This window comes from Dipodomys merriami, unplaced genomic scaffold, assembly GCF_024711535.1.
Source record: "Dipodomys merriami isolate MVZ:Mamm:240054 unplaced genomic scaffold, mDipMer1.0.p SCAF_2, whole genome shotgun sequence".
Lineage (NCBI taxonomy): Eukaryota > Metazoa > Chordata > Mammalia > Rodentia > Heteromyidae > Dipodomys > Dipodomys merriami.
The window spans coordinates 88,682,460-88,694,857 of record NW_027203381.1 but is presented as its reverse complement, the minus strand read 5'-3'; the positions used below and the strand labels follow the sequence as shown (position 1 = coordinate 88,694,857).

General features: G+C 36.7%; 1 protein-coding gene across 9 annotated transcripts in view; it reads left to right on the top strand.

Moving 5' to 3' along the window:
* Positions 1-12,398, top strand: part of Tmem45a (transmembrane protein 45A) — a 63,496-nt gene that overhangs the window by 33,472 nt on the left and 17,626 nt on the right. For 4 of the 9 annotated variants that reach the window (XM_070028732.1, XM_070028733.1, XM_070028734.1 and 1 more), the window contains one exon: positions 97-242. The exons of the other annotated variants lie outside the window; for them this stretch is intronic. The gene's annotated coding sequence lies outside the window, so the exon portion shown is untranslated. The remainder of the gene's footprint in view (positions 1-96; positions 243-12,398) is intronic. 9 annotated transcript variants of the gene reach the window in all.

The window sequence follows — 12,398 nt, the reverse complement described above, 5'->3', positions numbered from 1 at the left end:
GTAGGATAGTAAACATTAGTTGCAATTTATTAGACCAGCAATAGGAAACTAAGCAAACAATTGTTTTTTTTTCTTTTTTGTTGTTATTGTCAAAAGCACTCTGCACCCTAGAAAGCTGGCTCCTTTTCTTCTACTACTATTGGCTGCAAGATATTTGAGGAAAATCATCAAAATGTCCCTAAGCTAAGCCACATTTCCTGGGAGACAGAGCTAATAAGTGGATGTACCATCCTTGAGGACAGGTATGGACTGTTGCCTTTTTCTGTCTGACACATATATTCCCTGCCACAGCTCCATCTCTTTACTCAACCTACTTCTGTACTTCCAAAATGTGTAGACCTACCTCACTCCTTCAAACAGTTTGAGCCCTATAGCATATTGTCCAAGGTTATTTTATAGTTGACTTCTCTTGTTTGCTTATTGTCAAAGGCATTTTCCAAAAGCAGGAATGAAATGCCTTAGACTGAACCTATTTTTTTATTCTAATTAATTTCATGACACTAAGAGATTAAGAGGCCAAATTTATTCTGTTATTTCTTCTGTATTCTAATAAAAACTGATCAATACTCAGATATCATCACATAGAGTTCACACTGTGCTTGTGTTAATTTTTCATAAACTGGCCAAACCACAAAGCCTCTTTTCTTTTCCCTGTTCTATTTTCTACTATTAAGGGTAGCAACAGAACTTGATTACCAGTTGGCCTCTGCTTTAAAAAGAGGAGGCCTTCTAAACCTTTACATGATTATACCTAGGGCAAGTACGATAGCCATGACATCCAATCAGAACTCCTAGACCTTACGTAGGACATATTTAGTTCCAAGTCCTTTGTATCCTTAGTAGTAATATGAAGCAATAAACATCAATGAATTTTGTATGAAGGCTTTTGTATAGGAACTTTGCAAACTCCATTTTTCCATATTATATTCTGCTTGGTCTATTTGTTGTAATATATTTTTTTGTCAGTTATGGAGCTTGAACTAGGGCCTGGGTGCTGTCTCTGAACTTTTTTGCTCAAGGCCAGACCTCTACAACCCTTTTTTAAAACAACAACCAACCAAAAAATCTTGTTTGTATTTCTTGTTCAGTTCAATAACTATTATTTTATATGATCATATGCACATGTACTCTGCTGCTTTGAGCCACAGCTTCACTTCTAGTTTTCAGATGGTTAATTGGAGATGAGAGTTTAACAGCCTTTCCAGCCCAGGCTGGCTTTGAACCCCAATGCTCCTGAGTAGCTAGGATTACAGTCATGAGCCACCAGTGCCCAGCTGGTAATGTATTCTTTATCTTTCTAAAAAGAGGGCAAATAATCTTGGTTGGTCATACAGTCAACTTAACACTCAATATTTAGCACTCAAACTCAACACTCAAGTTTGTTGCCTCTTTTTTCATATGAAGAAAGAATAAGATGATTTGATGTTTAGATTAGGATCCTCCTATGCTAGCGATTGTTCATTGGAGAAGGGAGTATTCTTTCCCTCAGGGACATTTGTCAATATCTATACATATTTTTGAGGGCCACAGCTAAGAGGAAGGTGCTGTCAGCATCTGGTAGCTAGGGGCCAGGGATGCTGCTAACTATACTATAAGGACCTGAACAGTATTCCACCTCACTTCCAATAAGATTTTCTGATCTGAAATGTCAAATGTGCCATTGCTGAGAAATGTATGTGTTTCTTAAACTTTCATGTGCCCGTGAGTCACCTGTTGGCCTAGTTCAAGTGAGGGTTCTGATTTGGTATATCAAGAACAGGACATGAAATTTTGTTTTTCCAACAAGCCCACACATGGTTCACATGCTGCTGGAAGCAGGACTTTACCTTGAATGTCAATATTCCAGAGTTCTTGTTTGTTGTCTGTATTCTTATTCTATGATATAAATTCCATGAGAGTAGGATATTGCTTGCCCCATACCTTCAACGACTACAACTATGGAATGTCCCTATAGTTGATCAAGAAACACTTGTTAAAAAAATGGGTAGGTATGTAGATACAGGAATAGATAGGTAGGTAGATAGATAGATAGATAGATAGATAGATAGATAGATAGATAGATAGATAGATAGATAGATAGATAGATAGAGAATAAATGAATGAGCAGATAGGAGCATGTATTCTCATGCAAAGTTCTGTAGTTCCTTAGATGCACATATTCTAAAGAAAATGGAATTTCCTCTCAACAAAGCCAGAAATTTGCCAAAAGCCTTTCCCAGAGTATGGCAGATTGTGAATCAAAAGTCACAAATGAAGTTAAAATGAAATTAATAGGATGTTGAAGGATGTGGGGCTTGTGATTCTGAGTTTAGGAACTTAGACTTAGTTGGTAGAATCATTTTCTTCTTACTCTTGGCTCCTATTCATTATTCTTCATCTCCTGCCTCTCCATACATAGACATTCATCCCATACCAAGTTTTGGAATCTGATCTAAGAGTACCTTTCCTTCCCAAGTTGGTACCTTGTTCTCGCAGGAAATTTATTTAGAACCCTTTACCTCTTTCATACATTTTGGGAAGAAGGGAGAAAGGATAGAAAAACAGCAGGAAAGTGGGTGAAGAAAAGGCCAGGAAAGCAAAGTATTAACTGGCTATAATGGTGTTCTCTGTAAATAGGTTAAAGACAGTGAAAAGTTCACCTAGGAGTCAATTGCAACTCTTGACAATAACTCATCTATTAGAAGTGATGCAAAGATGTGCGTCTTCATTGTTGATTCAGGTGTAGTCACTGCTACCTGGATACATTCTTTAGTAAGCTAGACTGGGTTCCTACATTGTGATGGTGTACTGAACTAGAGTAGATTATCTCTCTGTTTTCTTTATTGACAGTGGGTGGCATAATGCCATAATTGAGTCATATCTTCAAAGACAAAGTTAATAGCTACTGATGAATATTATATATCCGTACTGTGTTCCAAATAATGAAGATAATGGAAAGATAATGGAGAGAGTGATTAGTGTTTCTAATGTTCTGTGTTCTAAACACCGTAGTGTTTCTAATCTGGATTACTGAAACACTTGGAGGAATCCCCTTTACCAGATTTCTTTAGAAATTAGGGTTTTGATGTATAGAAAACTGAAGCTAGATCCTTATATATCACCCTGCACCAGAATCAATTCCAAATGGATAAAAAACCTTAATGTAAGACGAGATACCCAGAAAATCTTATAGGAAGGGACAGGGGAAACAGTAGAGCTCCTTTGCATGGGTCAGAATTTCCTAAGGTCCAGAAACATAACAAATCAAAGAAAGACAAGATAAATGACTGCATCTACCCAGGCACTGGTGGCTCACGCCTGTAATCCTAGCTACTCAGGAGGCTGAGATCTGAGGATCATGGTTCAAAGCTAACCCAGGAAAGAAACTCCATGAGATTCTTATCTCCAATAAACCACTCAGAAAACTGGAATTGACGCTGTGGCTCAAGTGGTAGAGCACTTTCCTTAAGCTGAAGAGCTGAGGGACAGTGCCCAGGCCCAGAGTTCAAGCCCCACAACCAACAAAAATAAATAAATAAATAAATAAAAATTAAAAAATAAGATTGCATCTAACTGAAGAGTTTCTGCATGGCAAAGGACATAGCTAGCAAGATAAATAGAAAGCTTACAGAATGGGAGAAGATCTTTACTAGCTATGTATCAGACAAGGGCCTTATATCTAAAATATGCTTAGAGCTCAAAAAATTAACCCCCCAAACAAATCCTCAAGGTAACAACACCCCTATTGACAAGTGGGCTAAAGACTTAGAGACATCTCTGAAGAAAAAATAAGAATGGTGAATAGACACATGAAGAAATGTTGTACATCTTTGGCTATAAAAGAAATGCAAATCAAGAGTTTGAGATTCCATCTCATCCCAGTTAGAATGGCCATTATCAAGGAAACTAACAATAACATGCTGGTGGGGATGTGGACAAAAGAGAACACTACTACACTGTTGAATAAGTAAACTTATTCAACCATTCCAGAAAGCAGTATGGAGGTTCCTCAAAAGACTATGACCTATGCCCGCCCCTGGACATTTACCCAAACCAGGCCACACTAAAGCTACCAACAACGGAAAATGGAGTATCTATAAACAGGGCTTCTAATAGGTGCTGAACTCTACACAAAACCTACTGCTATTATTATATTTGGTAGTCAGAAACTAGATATTTTCCTTTCAGATTAGGAACAAGGTAAGAATATCTCCTGTCATCACTGCAATTCAACATCATTCTAGAAGTCTTATCTCATGCAGTATGTTAAGAAATAGAAAATATGTGGATTAGGAAGGAAGAAATAAAACCATCTTTGATTACTGATGACAAAATTGTCTATGTAAAAAATTCCCCAGTCAACCACAATAGCACTCTTAGAAATAGTAAGTGATTGTAGCAAGATCTCAAGATACATATTAGTGTATGAATGGCAAATATTTTCCTATATACCAAGGAAGAAACACACCACCACTGACATTAACACACGAAAAGAAGAAATCGAGGAAGGAAAGCACAAGAATAAAAGAAAGAACAAAAAGTAGAAAGAAAAAGAGAAAAGAAAAGAAAACAAAAGCAAGAAATAAATGTAGTATCTAGGGATAAACAATAAACATCTAGCACTTCTAAGAAAGCCAAATTCTAAATAAATGTTATGATACTACATATTTATTGATAAAAAGAATGAAAAATGTCAGTTCTTCCCAATTTGATTTATAGATACTATGCAGTTCTAGGAAAAAAATCCCAGAAAATTACTTTATAGTTATCAAAAGTGTATATGGAATGGCAAATAACTCAGAACTACCCAATCGATATTGAAGGTGAACTTAAAGAAATCTTAGTTTAAAGTTGTGGTGATCAAGAGAGTGTGGTATTGGTAAAAGAACAGACAAAGTAGATTAGTGAAGAGAACAGATTCTCCAAACAGATCTATGTAAATGCAGTCAGATAATGTATGGCAAGGAGCCAGTCTGCAAAAGACTACGTATTGTCTGATTCTATAGGAACATGGTCTAAGTCTGTCCTAAGGCAAAAATCACAAGACTCTCTATTTGAAAAAATAACCAAAACCAAAATGAAAAGGTGTGGAGGGGTGGCTCAACCGGTAAAGCAGCTGTGAGGTCCTTAGTTCAAACTCTAGTACTACCCCAAATAAAAATAAGTAAGAAAATAAATAAATATTGCTTCCAGGGAGGCTGTACCATTATTTTTCTCTCCTGTGGTATTTGAGCTTCTGCTGGTCCACATCCTTGTTGATCCTTGGTAGTGTCAGTCTTTTAAAGCTGATCCATTCTAGTAGGTGTATATTGGTATTTGTTATGTTGATTAGCATAAGAGTTAAAGTTGGATGAAACACACAGAGAGAAACACTTCTGTTTTGGCTTCCTGTGAAGGAAATGGAATTTAAAGAAGTCATTTCCTTCATTATTTTGCTTTTGTATCTTGCAATGAGATGTGTCAAGTTTCTGACCTACAGACAATAAATGTGTTGTTCTAACCTAAATTTTTAGTAATAGTGATAACAATAATGGAGAGCAACTTATCAAATCTCTGGCCCCTTAACTTTGAGCAGGTCTCCAACTATCTATGAAGAGCTTGATCATTGTTCATCAACTTGAATTGAATTTGAGCCGAGCATGAAGCTGGGAATTACAGATCAAAGTCTTCAGGTTTTCATCATATTACTGATAATTAGTAATTAGATGCCCCTCACTAGATTACTGGCATGTAGACTTTTTCTATATGTCAAATGAAGTCATGACAGACTAGTTGACCCAATTCTCTTTGTTAAGAGCCTTGAACACTGACTTGTTACAATGGTAGTAAATGAACTGCTGGTTACAAACAACAGCTTTACTTTCTTGGCTTGTGCTCTCTGATTAACATACAAGGCTATACCTATTTCATATGTGTCAATAGCTCATTGGTACAAAGACTCAGGCAATGTCTTTTCCCTACAATGTGAATCCGCTCAAAAATATCTTGATAAGATTGTGTGATGGGTCATTAGAAAACCTTTTCTAGTCTTGCCCTCCCCCGCGCCGGCTTTTTAAGGGAAAATCATGGAGTTTAGAATCAGACATATAAGATTTTTGGGATCCTGGTTTTGGACTGTACTCAATAATTTAGAGTAAGTTACAACTGTTCATTTTCTGTTGCTATAACAGAATACCATGGATTGGGTAGTTTATAAAGAAAAGATACTTATTTAACACAATTCCAAAGGCTTAGATGTCCATGGAGGGTATCAGCTGGCAAGAGAGCAGGCCCATGTGAGAGACAATGGAGGAAATAAGTTGCTTGCTTTTATAACAACCCAATTTCTGCACAATTACAAGAAAATGGCCTGAATCCATTATGAAGATAGATCCTCTCTAACCTAATGATTTCTTAAGGTTCTAGAACCACTATGGTGACAAATTTCATCATACATTTTGATGAGGACATTAAATTATAGTAGTCCTCAAGACCTTTGGAGCCTTACTTTCCCTAAAGGGAAGCCTTTCATTCATATATATATATATATATATATATATATATTATATATATATAATATGTTTATATCTGTAGAAACTACTAATAAATACCTGTTTGTTCAAAGATAAAATAAACAGATTCATCTAAAATTTCTAACAGTATGTTCCACAAATATCAACTTCTTTCTGAGATCAAATGCATCTATACTATACTGATAAAACTAGACTGGTTCCTCTTTATTTTGAGGATTTGGTATAGGCAGGTGAGGTAACATGACATTTGTTCTTAGTTTTATTTACTGGTTTTATTATTTTTTAAAAAAGGCATACATTTTTGGATTGCTGGATCCTATCTTTCTTTATATGTTCAAGTTTAGGACATTTTTCATTTTAGATGTTTGGTTAAAAATAGCCTCTGGTATTAGTTATTTAAAGAGGTATAGAAATAAAAATAAGATAAAATAAGGAATATAGTAGCATTCCACTGGGTCTATTTTTTTTTTAATAGAGCCAGATTATTCTTCTGACATCTATAAAATCAGTAGGTGACCTACGATCTCTGAGGTATTGTGGTAAGAAAGTCATGTTTATGTTTTGTTTTTTTTTTTGGGGGGGGGGTCCAGTCATGGGGCCTGAACTCTGGGCCTGGGCACTCTTAGCTCTTAGCTCTTCAGCTCAAGGCTAGTGCCCTACCACTTGAGCCACAGTGCCACTTCTGGCTTTTTTCTTTTTGCTTATGTGGTGCTGAGGAATCGAACCCAGGGCCTCTGGCATGCAAGGCAAGCGCTCTACCACTGAGCCACCTTCCCAGCCCCAGGAAGTCATGTTTAAATCTCAGTGTCTTGGTTCTGTCTTCTTATCTCCACACATCCTAATACTTTGTTTCTCAAAAGTAAAGAAAAAAATGAACTGGTTAGTGCTTGTTAAATATGCAGATTTCTGAGTCCTGAGATTTCCTCTACTAATAGATTCAATACATGTTAAATGAGATACAGGAATGCACCTTTTGTTAGCCACTCCAGCTCTTTTTCATCCTGATTGTCCTCAGGTCAGTGATAAAGTCTCAGGCAGGAACGCACTCCATTGGCTTTTGTCCTTTTCTTTTGTTTTTTAAAGTTATATATATAAAAAAAAGAGTGACACCTTCTTTCACACATCCCTGCATGTTAAGAACTGGTTTATCTTCTTAGGACTTATAGAATATGCTTAATTATGCTATTGCTGCTATAATCATTTCTTTTGCTACACGTTTTAATGACCTGAAGGAAAGTGCCCATAGGGACATCTATTGGCTTTGGATGTCACTGAAGGTGACATATGCTTAAGACTAGTGACCTGATAAAATGTAGTGCGTGACAAATAGTCTGCAATGTAATGGTTGGACAGGGAGGCAGGACTTTTCAGAAGGGTGTGTTCCCTGGGTTTAAATGCATTGTGACATAGGGATTTTTGGTGAGTGCATTTGATTAGATTCCAAACGAAGGCAGTAGGAGGTTTTAGATTCAGGGCCTGTCAGCACCTGCTGTTCTTTTCTGGACCTTGGGAACCATTCTAAATCCTTGAGACAAGAGGATTCAGTTGGGTTTGACACTGAAGAAATTGTGAAGGTAAGGATCATTTCACTAAGAAAATTCAAACTGTTCAAATATGGAAGATAAAGTCTGAGAGATGTATGGAATGATGTTGAATCAAGATATGTTAAAGTGGGATCCAAATGAAACTATATCTGAAAATAAATCTGTAACATCTTTTTCAGGTACTTTATTTAACCTTAAAGTAAATGATATGCATAATTTATTCCAATGTTTACTCAGCATTTACCTTTATTCATGTGTATATCAATTGTTATATGTATTATTGTGCATTTTGAACTTTTCCTTTAATAAAAATGTCACTAAGCATAAAAAGTAGATTTTTTAAAGTTACTCATGAAGCAATAGTTAAGACAAAACAGCACATATTCAATGTATTAGAATTTACATATGTAATTTGAAGTATGAATCGCTGATTAAGACAAATGTTGGTAGTGACTTAAGACAATTGTAGTTTAAGACCTTTCTCATAATATTGAAATTAGCTATTTGATTGAATTTCTATCAATAAGATTGTTACATATCTTCCCCTAGGCTGAATTCTCTCTGTACAGGGGCTAAGCTATGATAATGCCTGTGAATTAACACCCAACATCTAATTAAAGTCTTAGGGATTTGCCAATTTTGTCTCTTTTCAACACTAGAAGTTAAAACTATTTCTGGTGATAGTGGTGATGATGCTGGTGGTGATGGTGGTAGTGGTGTGTGTGTGTGTGTGTGTGTGTGTGTGTGTGTGTGTGTGTGTGTGTGTGTGTGTGTGTGTGTGTGTGTGTGTGTGTGTGCATGCATGTATTAGGGTAGTCAGAATAAAGGACTAGTGGAGATTTTTTTCTTATATTTAAGCAGAGGATGTTTAGTGTCATTAGAAGTCACAGTTTTTTTGGATAGGAGAGGAATATGAATTTTAGGATGAATTGTATCTGGGTGCAACTGGGAAAGATCCTCAGGAATGGTCTTTTTGTTTCCTACCCTGGTGATTCCCCCAAGGTTTCTGCCAGCTGCCTGGCAAATATATTCCATGTTATGGTGATGAAAGAAAGCCCTGTGTTTTTTTAAAGAGACTGTGTGTGCTCACTGGATTTAAATCTTACCAAACTTTACTACTGTACTCACCTTTTACATAGAGTAAGTTATATCTGAAGGCAGTAGTAAATCAGGGAACAATGAATAATTGGATAGACAATGGCTTCTGAAATGGCACAATGGATGAGAAGTAAAACAAATTTATTCCCATTGCCAAGAATTACTGGGTTTGCTGGGTTCATTATCTAGACAAATCTAGAAATCCTGTTATAACTGACTTTGGTCAAATATTTTTATATGTAGAAAGGTAGGAACCCTAAAGTTGTTTTTTGTGACTCTGGCATTTTCTTCCTTAATATGTTAGGGGTAAGAAAGAAAGAAAAAAGGAAGGAAGGAAGGAAGGAAGGAAGGAAGGAAGCAAGCAAGGAAGGGAGGAAGGGAGGGAGGGAGGAAGGGAAAGAAAGAAGGGAACAAGGAAGAAAGATAAAGGAGGGAGGGAGAGAGAGAGGGAGAGAGAGAGAAGTAATGAACAAGCAGAAAATTGGCCCAGGCTCTTTAATTTTGAGTCCTCAATGCTCTGTTACAAGGCTGGCATGATTTTGGTGACTAAGATCTCAGAGGTTAATCAGGAAGATGGATTTATTGAAGTGAAGGCTTGATGCTTTAAGGTGTAACAGGATTGCCTGTTTGGGCCTTCAGGGAAGACTTTTCAAGCCAATGAAACTGAAGCAGCTAGGAGTTTTAGACAGAGGGTTTGATGTTAGACAGCAGAGCAAGGCTTTTCAATAATGAATTCACTTTTAGGGAACTAGCCAGACTCCTGGGTGATTTTCGTGTTTTAGGTTTGGGCAAGTAAGGCAAATTACAGTTTTTGTTGACCAAATAGGTAGTTGGGAGAAAGTTACTTTCTGGAAGTGAGTGATTAGTTAAATGCTAAGTATGAGATGACCTTAGAGGTATCAGAGTAAAGATGCTTGATAAATAATTTCTGTGATAAGAACTGCTTACTTACTCTTGGTAACTAAGAAACTTACAGTACATAAGATATTAAGTTCAAAGAGAAATTTGTCATGTATATTTGTTTTCTCTGTTTTCAAGAGCTTTATTCCCTAATTAAAGTGTAAGAATTATATAACCAAAGAAGATCCCAGTAACTCTTTAAAACATTAGAAGTAGAAGTGATATACTCATTAGGGCTGGGAAGGTGGTTCAGTGGTAGAGCGCTTGCCTTGCATGCATGAGGCCCTGGGTTCAATTCCTCAGTACCACATAAGCAAAAAGAAAAAAGCCAGAAGTGGCACTGTGGCTCAAGTGGTAGAGCGCTAGCCTTGAGCTGAAGAGCTGAGGGACAGCATCCAGGCCCAGAGTTCAGGCCCCACGACCGGACCCCCCCCACACACACAAAAGAAAGGTACTCATTACCTTGCTCATGTAATTGTAACCCCTCTGTACAGTATTTTCACAATAAAAAAAAATAAAAAAAGAAGTACACAGATAATTATCAGATGATTAGTAAAGAAAATGTTCACATTTTTGTAGCTAGTAGCTAAGTACAGTTGTTCATTTGGTTTTACTTTGGTAGTTGAGGATAGCATGACTACTGAATAGATTATTTGCTTTGGAATAATTCATCTTAATTCTATGCAATAGGTATTATAATTGGCCCTAATTTACAAAAGAGAAAATTGAGGCAGTGAAGATTAAGTAACTTCCAAAAGTCATGTTGCTAATAAATGGTTAACCTGGTATTCACACCTACTTAGTGTGACCTTAAGCCTCTATTCCTTGGTTTTTATCCTATTCTTTTCATTTAACATATCTTCTGTCATTTAAGTTATTTGAAAATTGTATTTTTAGAACTTGTATCATGTATTTAATAATTCTTCTATTTTTGGGTCTATCTATCTATCTATTACTATCTCTCTCTATATATATAGATGTACATATAGCTTTAACGATAGGTACCAATATAGATTTGTTAGTTGTATTTCCAGGAATATATTTGGGACAAACTCTTCCAAGTGAGTTTTTTATACCAAGGAATACAAATTGTGAATGATCTTTAAATCATGTCAAATTGTTTTCCAGAAAGTTTGAAATGTTTACAGTCAGGATGTATTTTCCAATTCCAGGTAGTAACCTAAATCAAAACAAACAGTGGATACAGCCACACTGTGGAAGGAGGGCAGCTAGGGTAAACAGAAACTCCTGGCATCATTTATACCCATATCTTCTCCTTTAATTAATTAAAAACAAAGAGAGGTTTAGGGACATAGGCTCAAGTCCACCCAAAAGATGTACCAGAACCTGTTTGATACTAAGATGGTTTATATGATTTAAACATACACTGAAATGAGACTTCACTGGAGATAGATTGTCCATATTAACGTCAACTTCACAGTTTCCTCTCGAGGAATTAGCCAAAGAATTGTTGCCTACACTGAGAGGCCCAGTACTCAGCTATGAAGTCTTCTGGGCCAGGTAGAATTCTGAAATCCTCTCTCATGAACTGGCATATGTCTACCTAAATCAACAGAAATAATCCTGGACTGTCTCTCCATTATACTGTTCATAGCACAAGACATTTGAACAAAGGACTCTTCGACTTATTAAAAGCATACATAATTCAAGACCAGTGTCTCTATATCACTGACCAGAAATGAAAGATACACCCGTGTTTATTAGTCAGAAGTGACTTTCTTCCATGTGGCAATAGTGTAAACAAAATTTGCAATAGGAATTGGGTTGGTTGACTTCTGGTTAAGCAGGACTAAATTCTTTTTAAAATAAAAATCGAAGTTTCAGTGCCTTAAGACAATAAGGAAGGATTTTTTCATAATGTGAAGCAAGCTGGCTTCCCATCCTCTATTCTGTGGCCATCTTATTTCAAGGTTGCCAAAGCAGAGGAAGAGAGAGAGAAAGGAACTGAACTGTCTCAGCCTTGTGCTGATTCCACATCAGCCCAGTAATCAGAGTTAAAAACTCAATTCTAAGTCAGCTGGAGGAGAGGCTGGGCAAAGGTGGGAAGGAACATGAATATCTGAGGAATACTCATGGTCTCTGAAACACACTTGATCCTTTGAAACCTATTTAGTTTAAAAATGCTAGGCAACTGGGCACTGGTAGCTTACGCCTGTAATCCCAGCTACATAGGAGGCTGAGATCTGAGGATCATGGGTCAAAGCCAGCCTGAACAGGAAAACTGGTGAGACTCTTATCTCCAATGAACTACCAAAAAAACATCAGAAGTAGAGCTGTGGTTCAAGTAGTAGAACATGAGCCGTGAGCAAAGAAGCTCAGGAACAGTGCCCAGGCCTTGATTTCA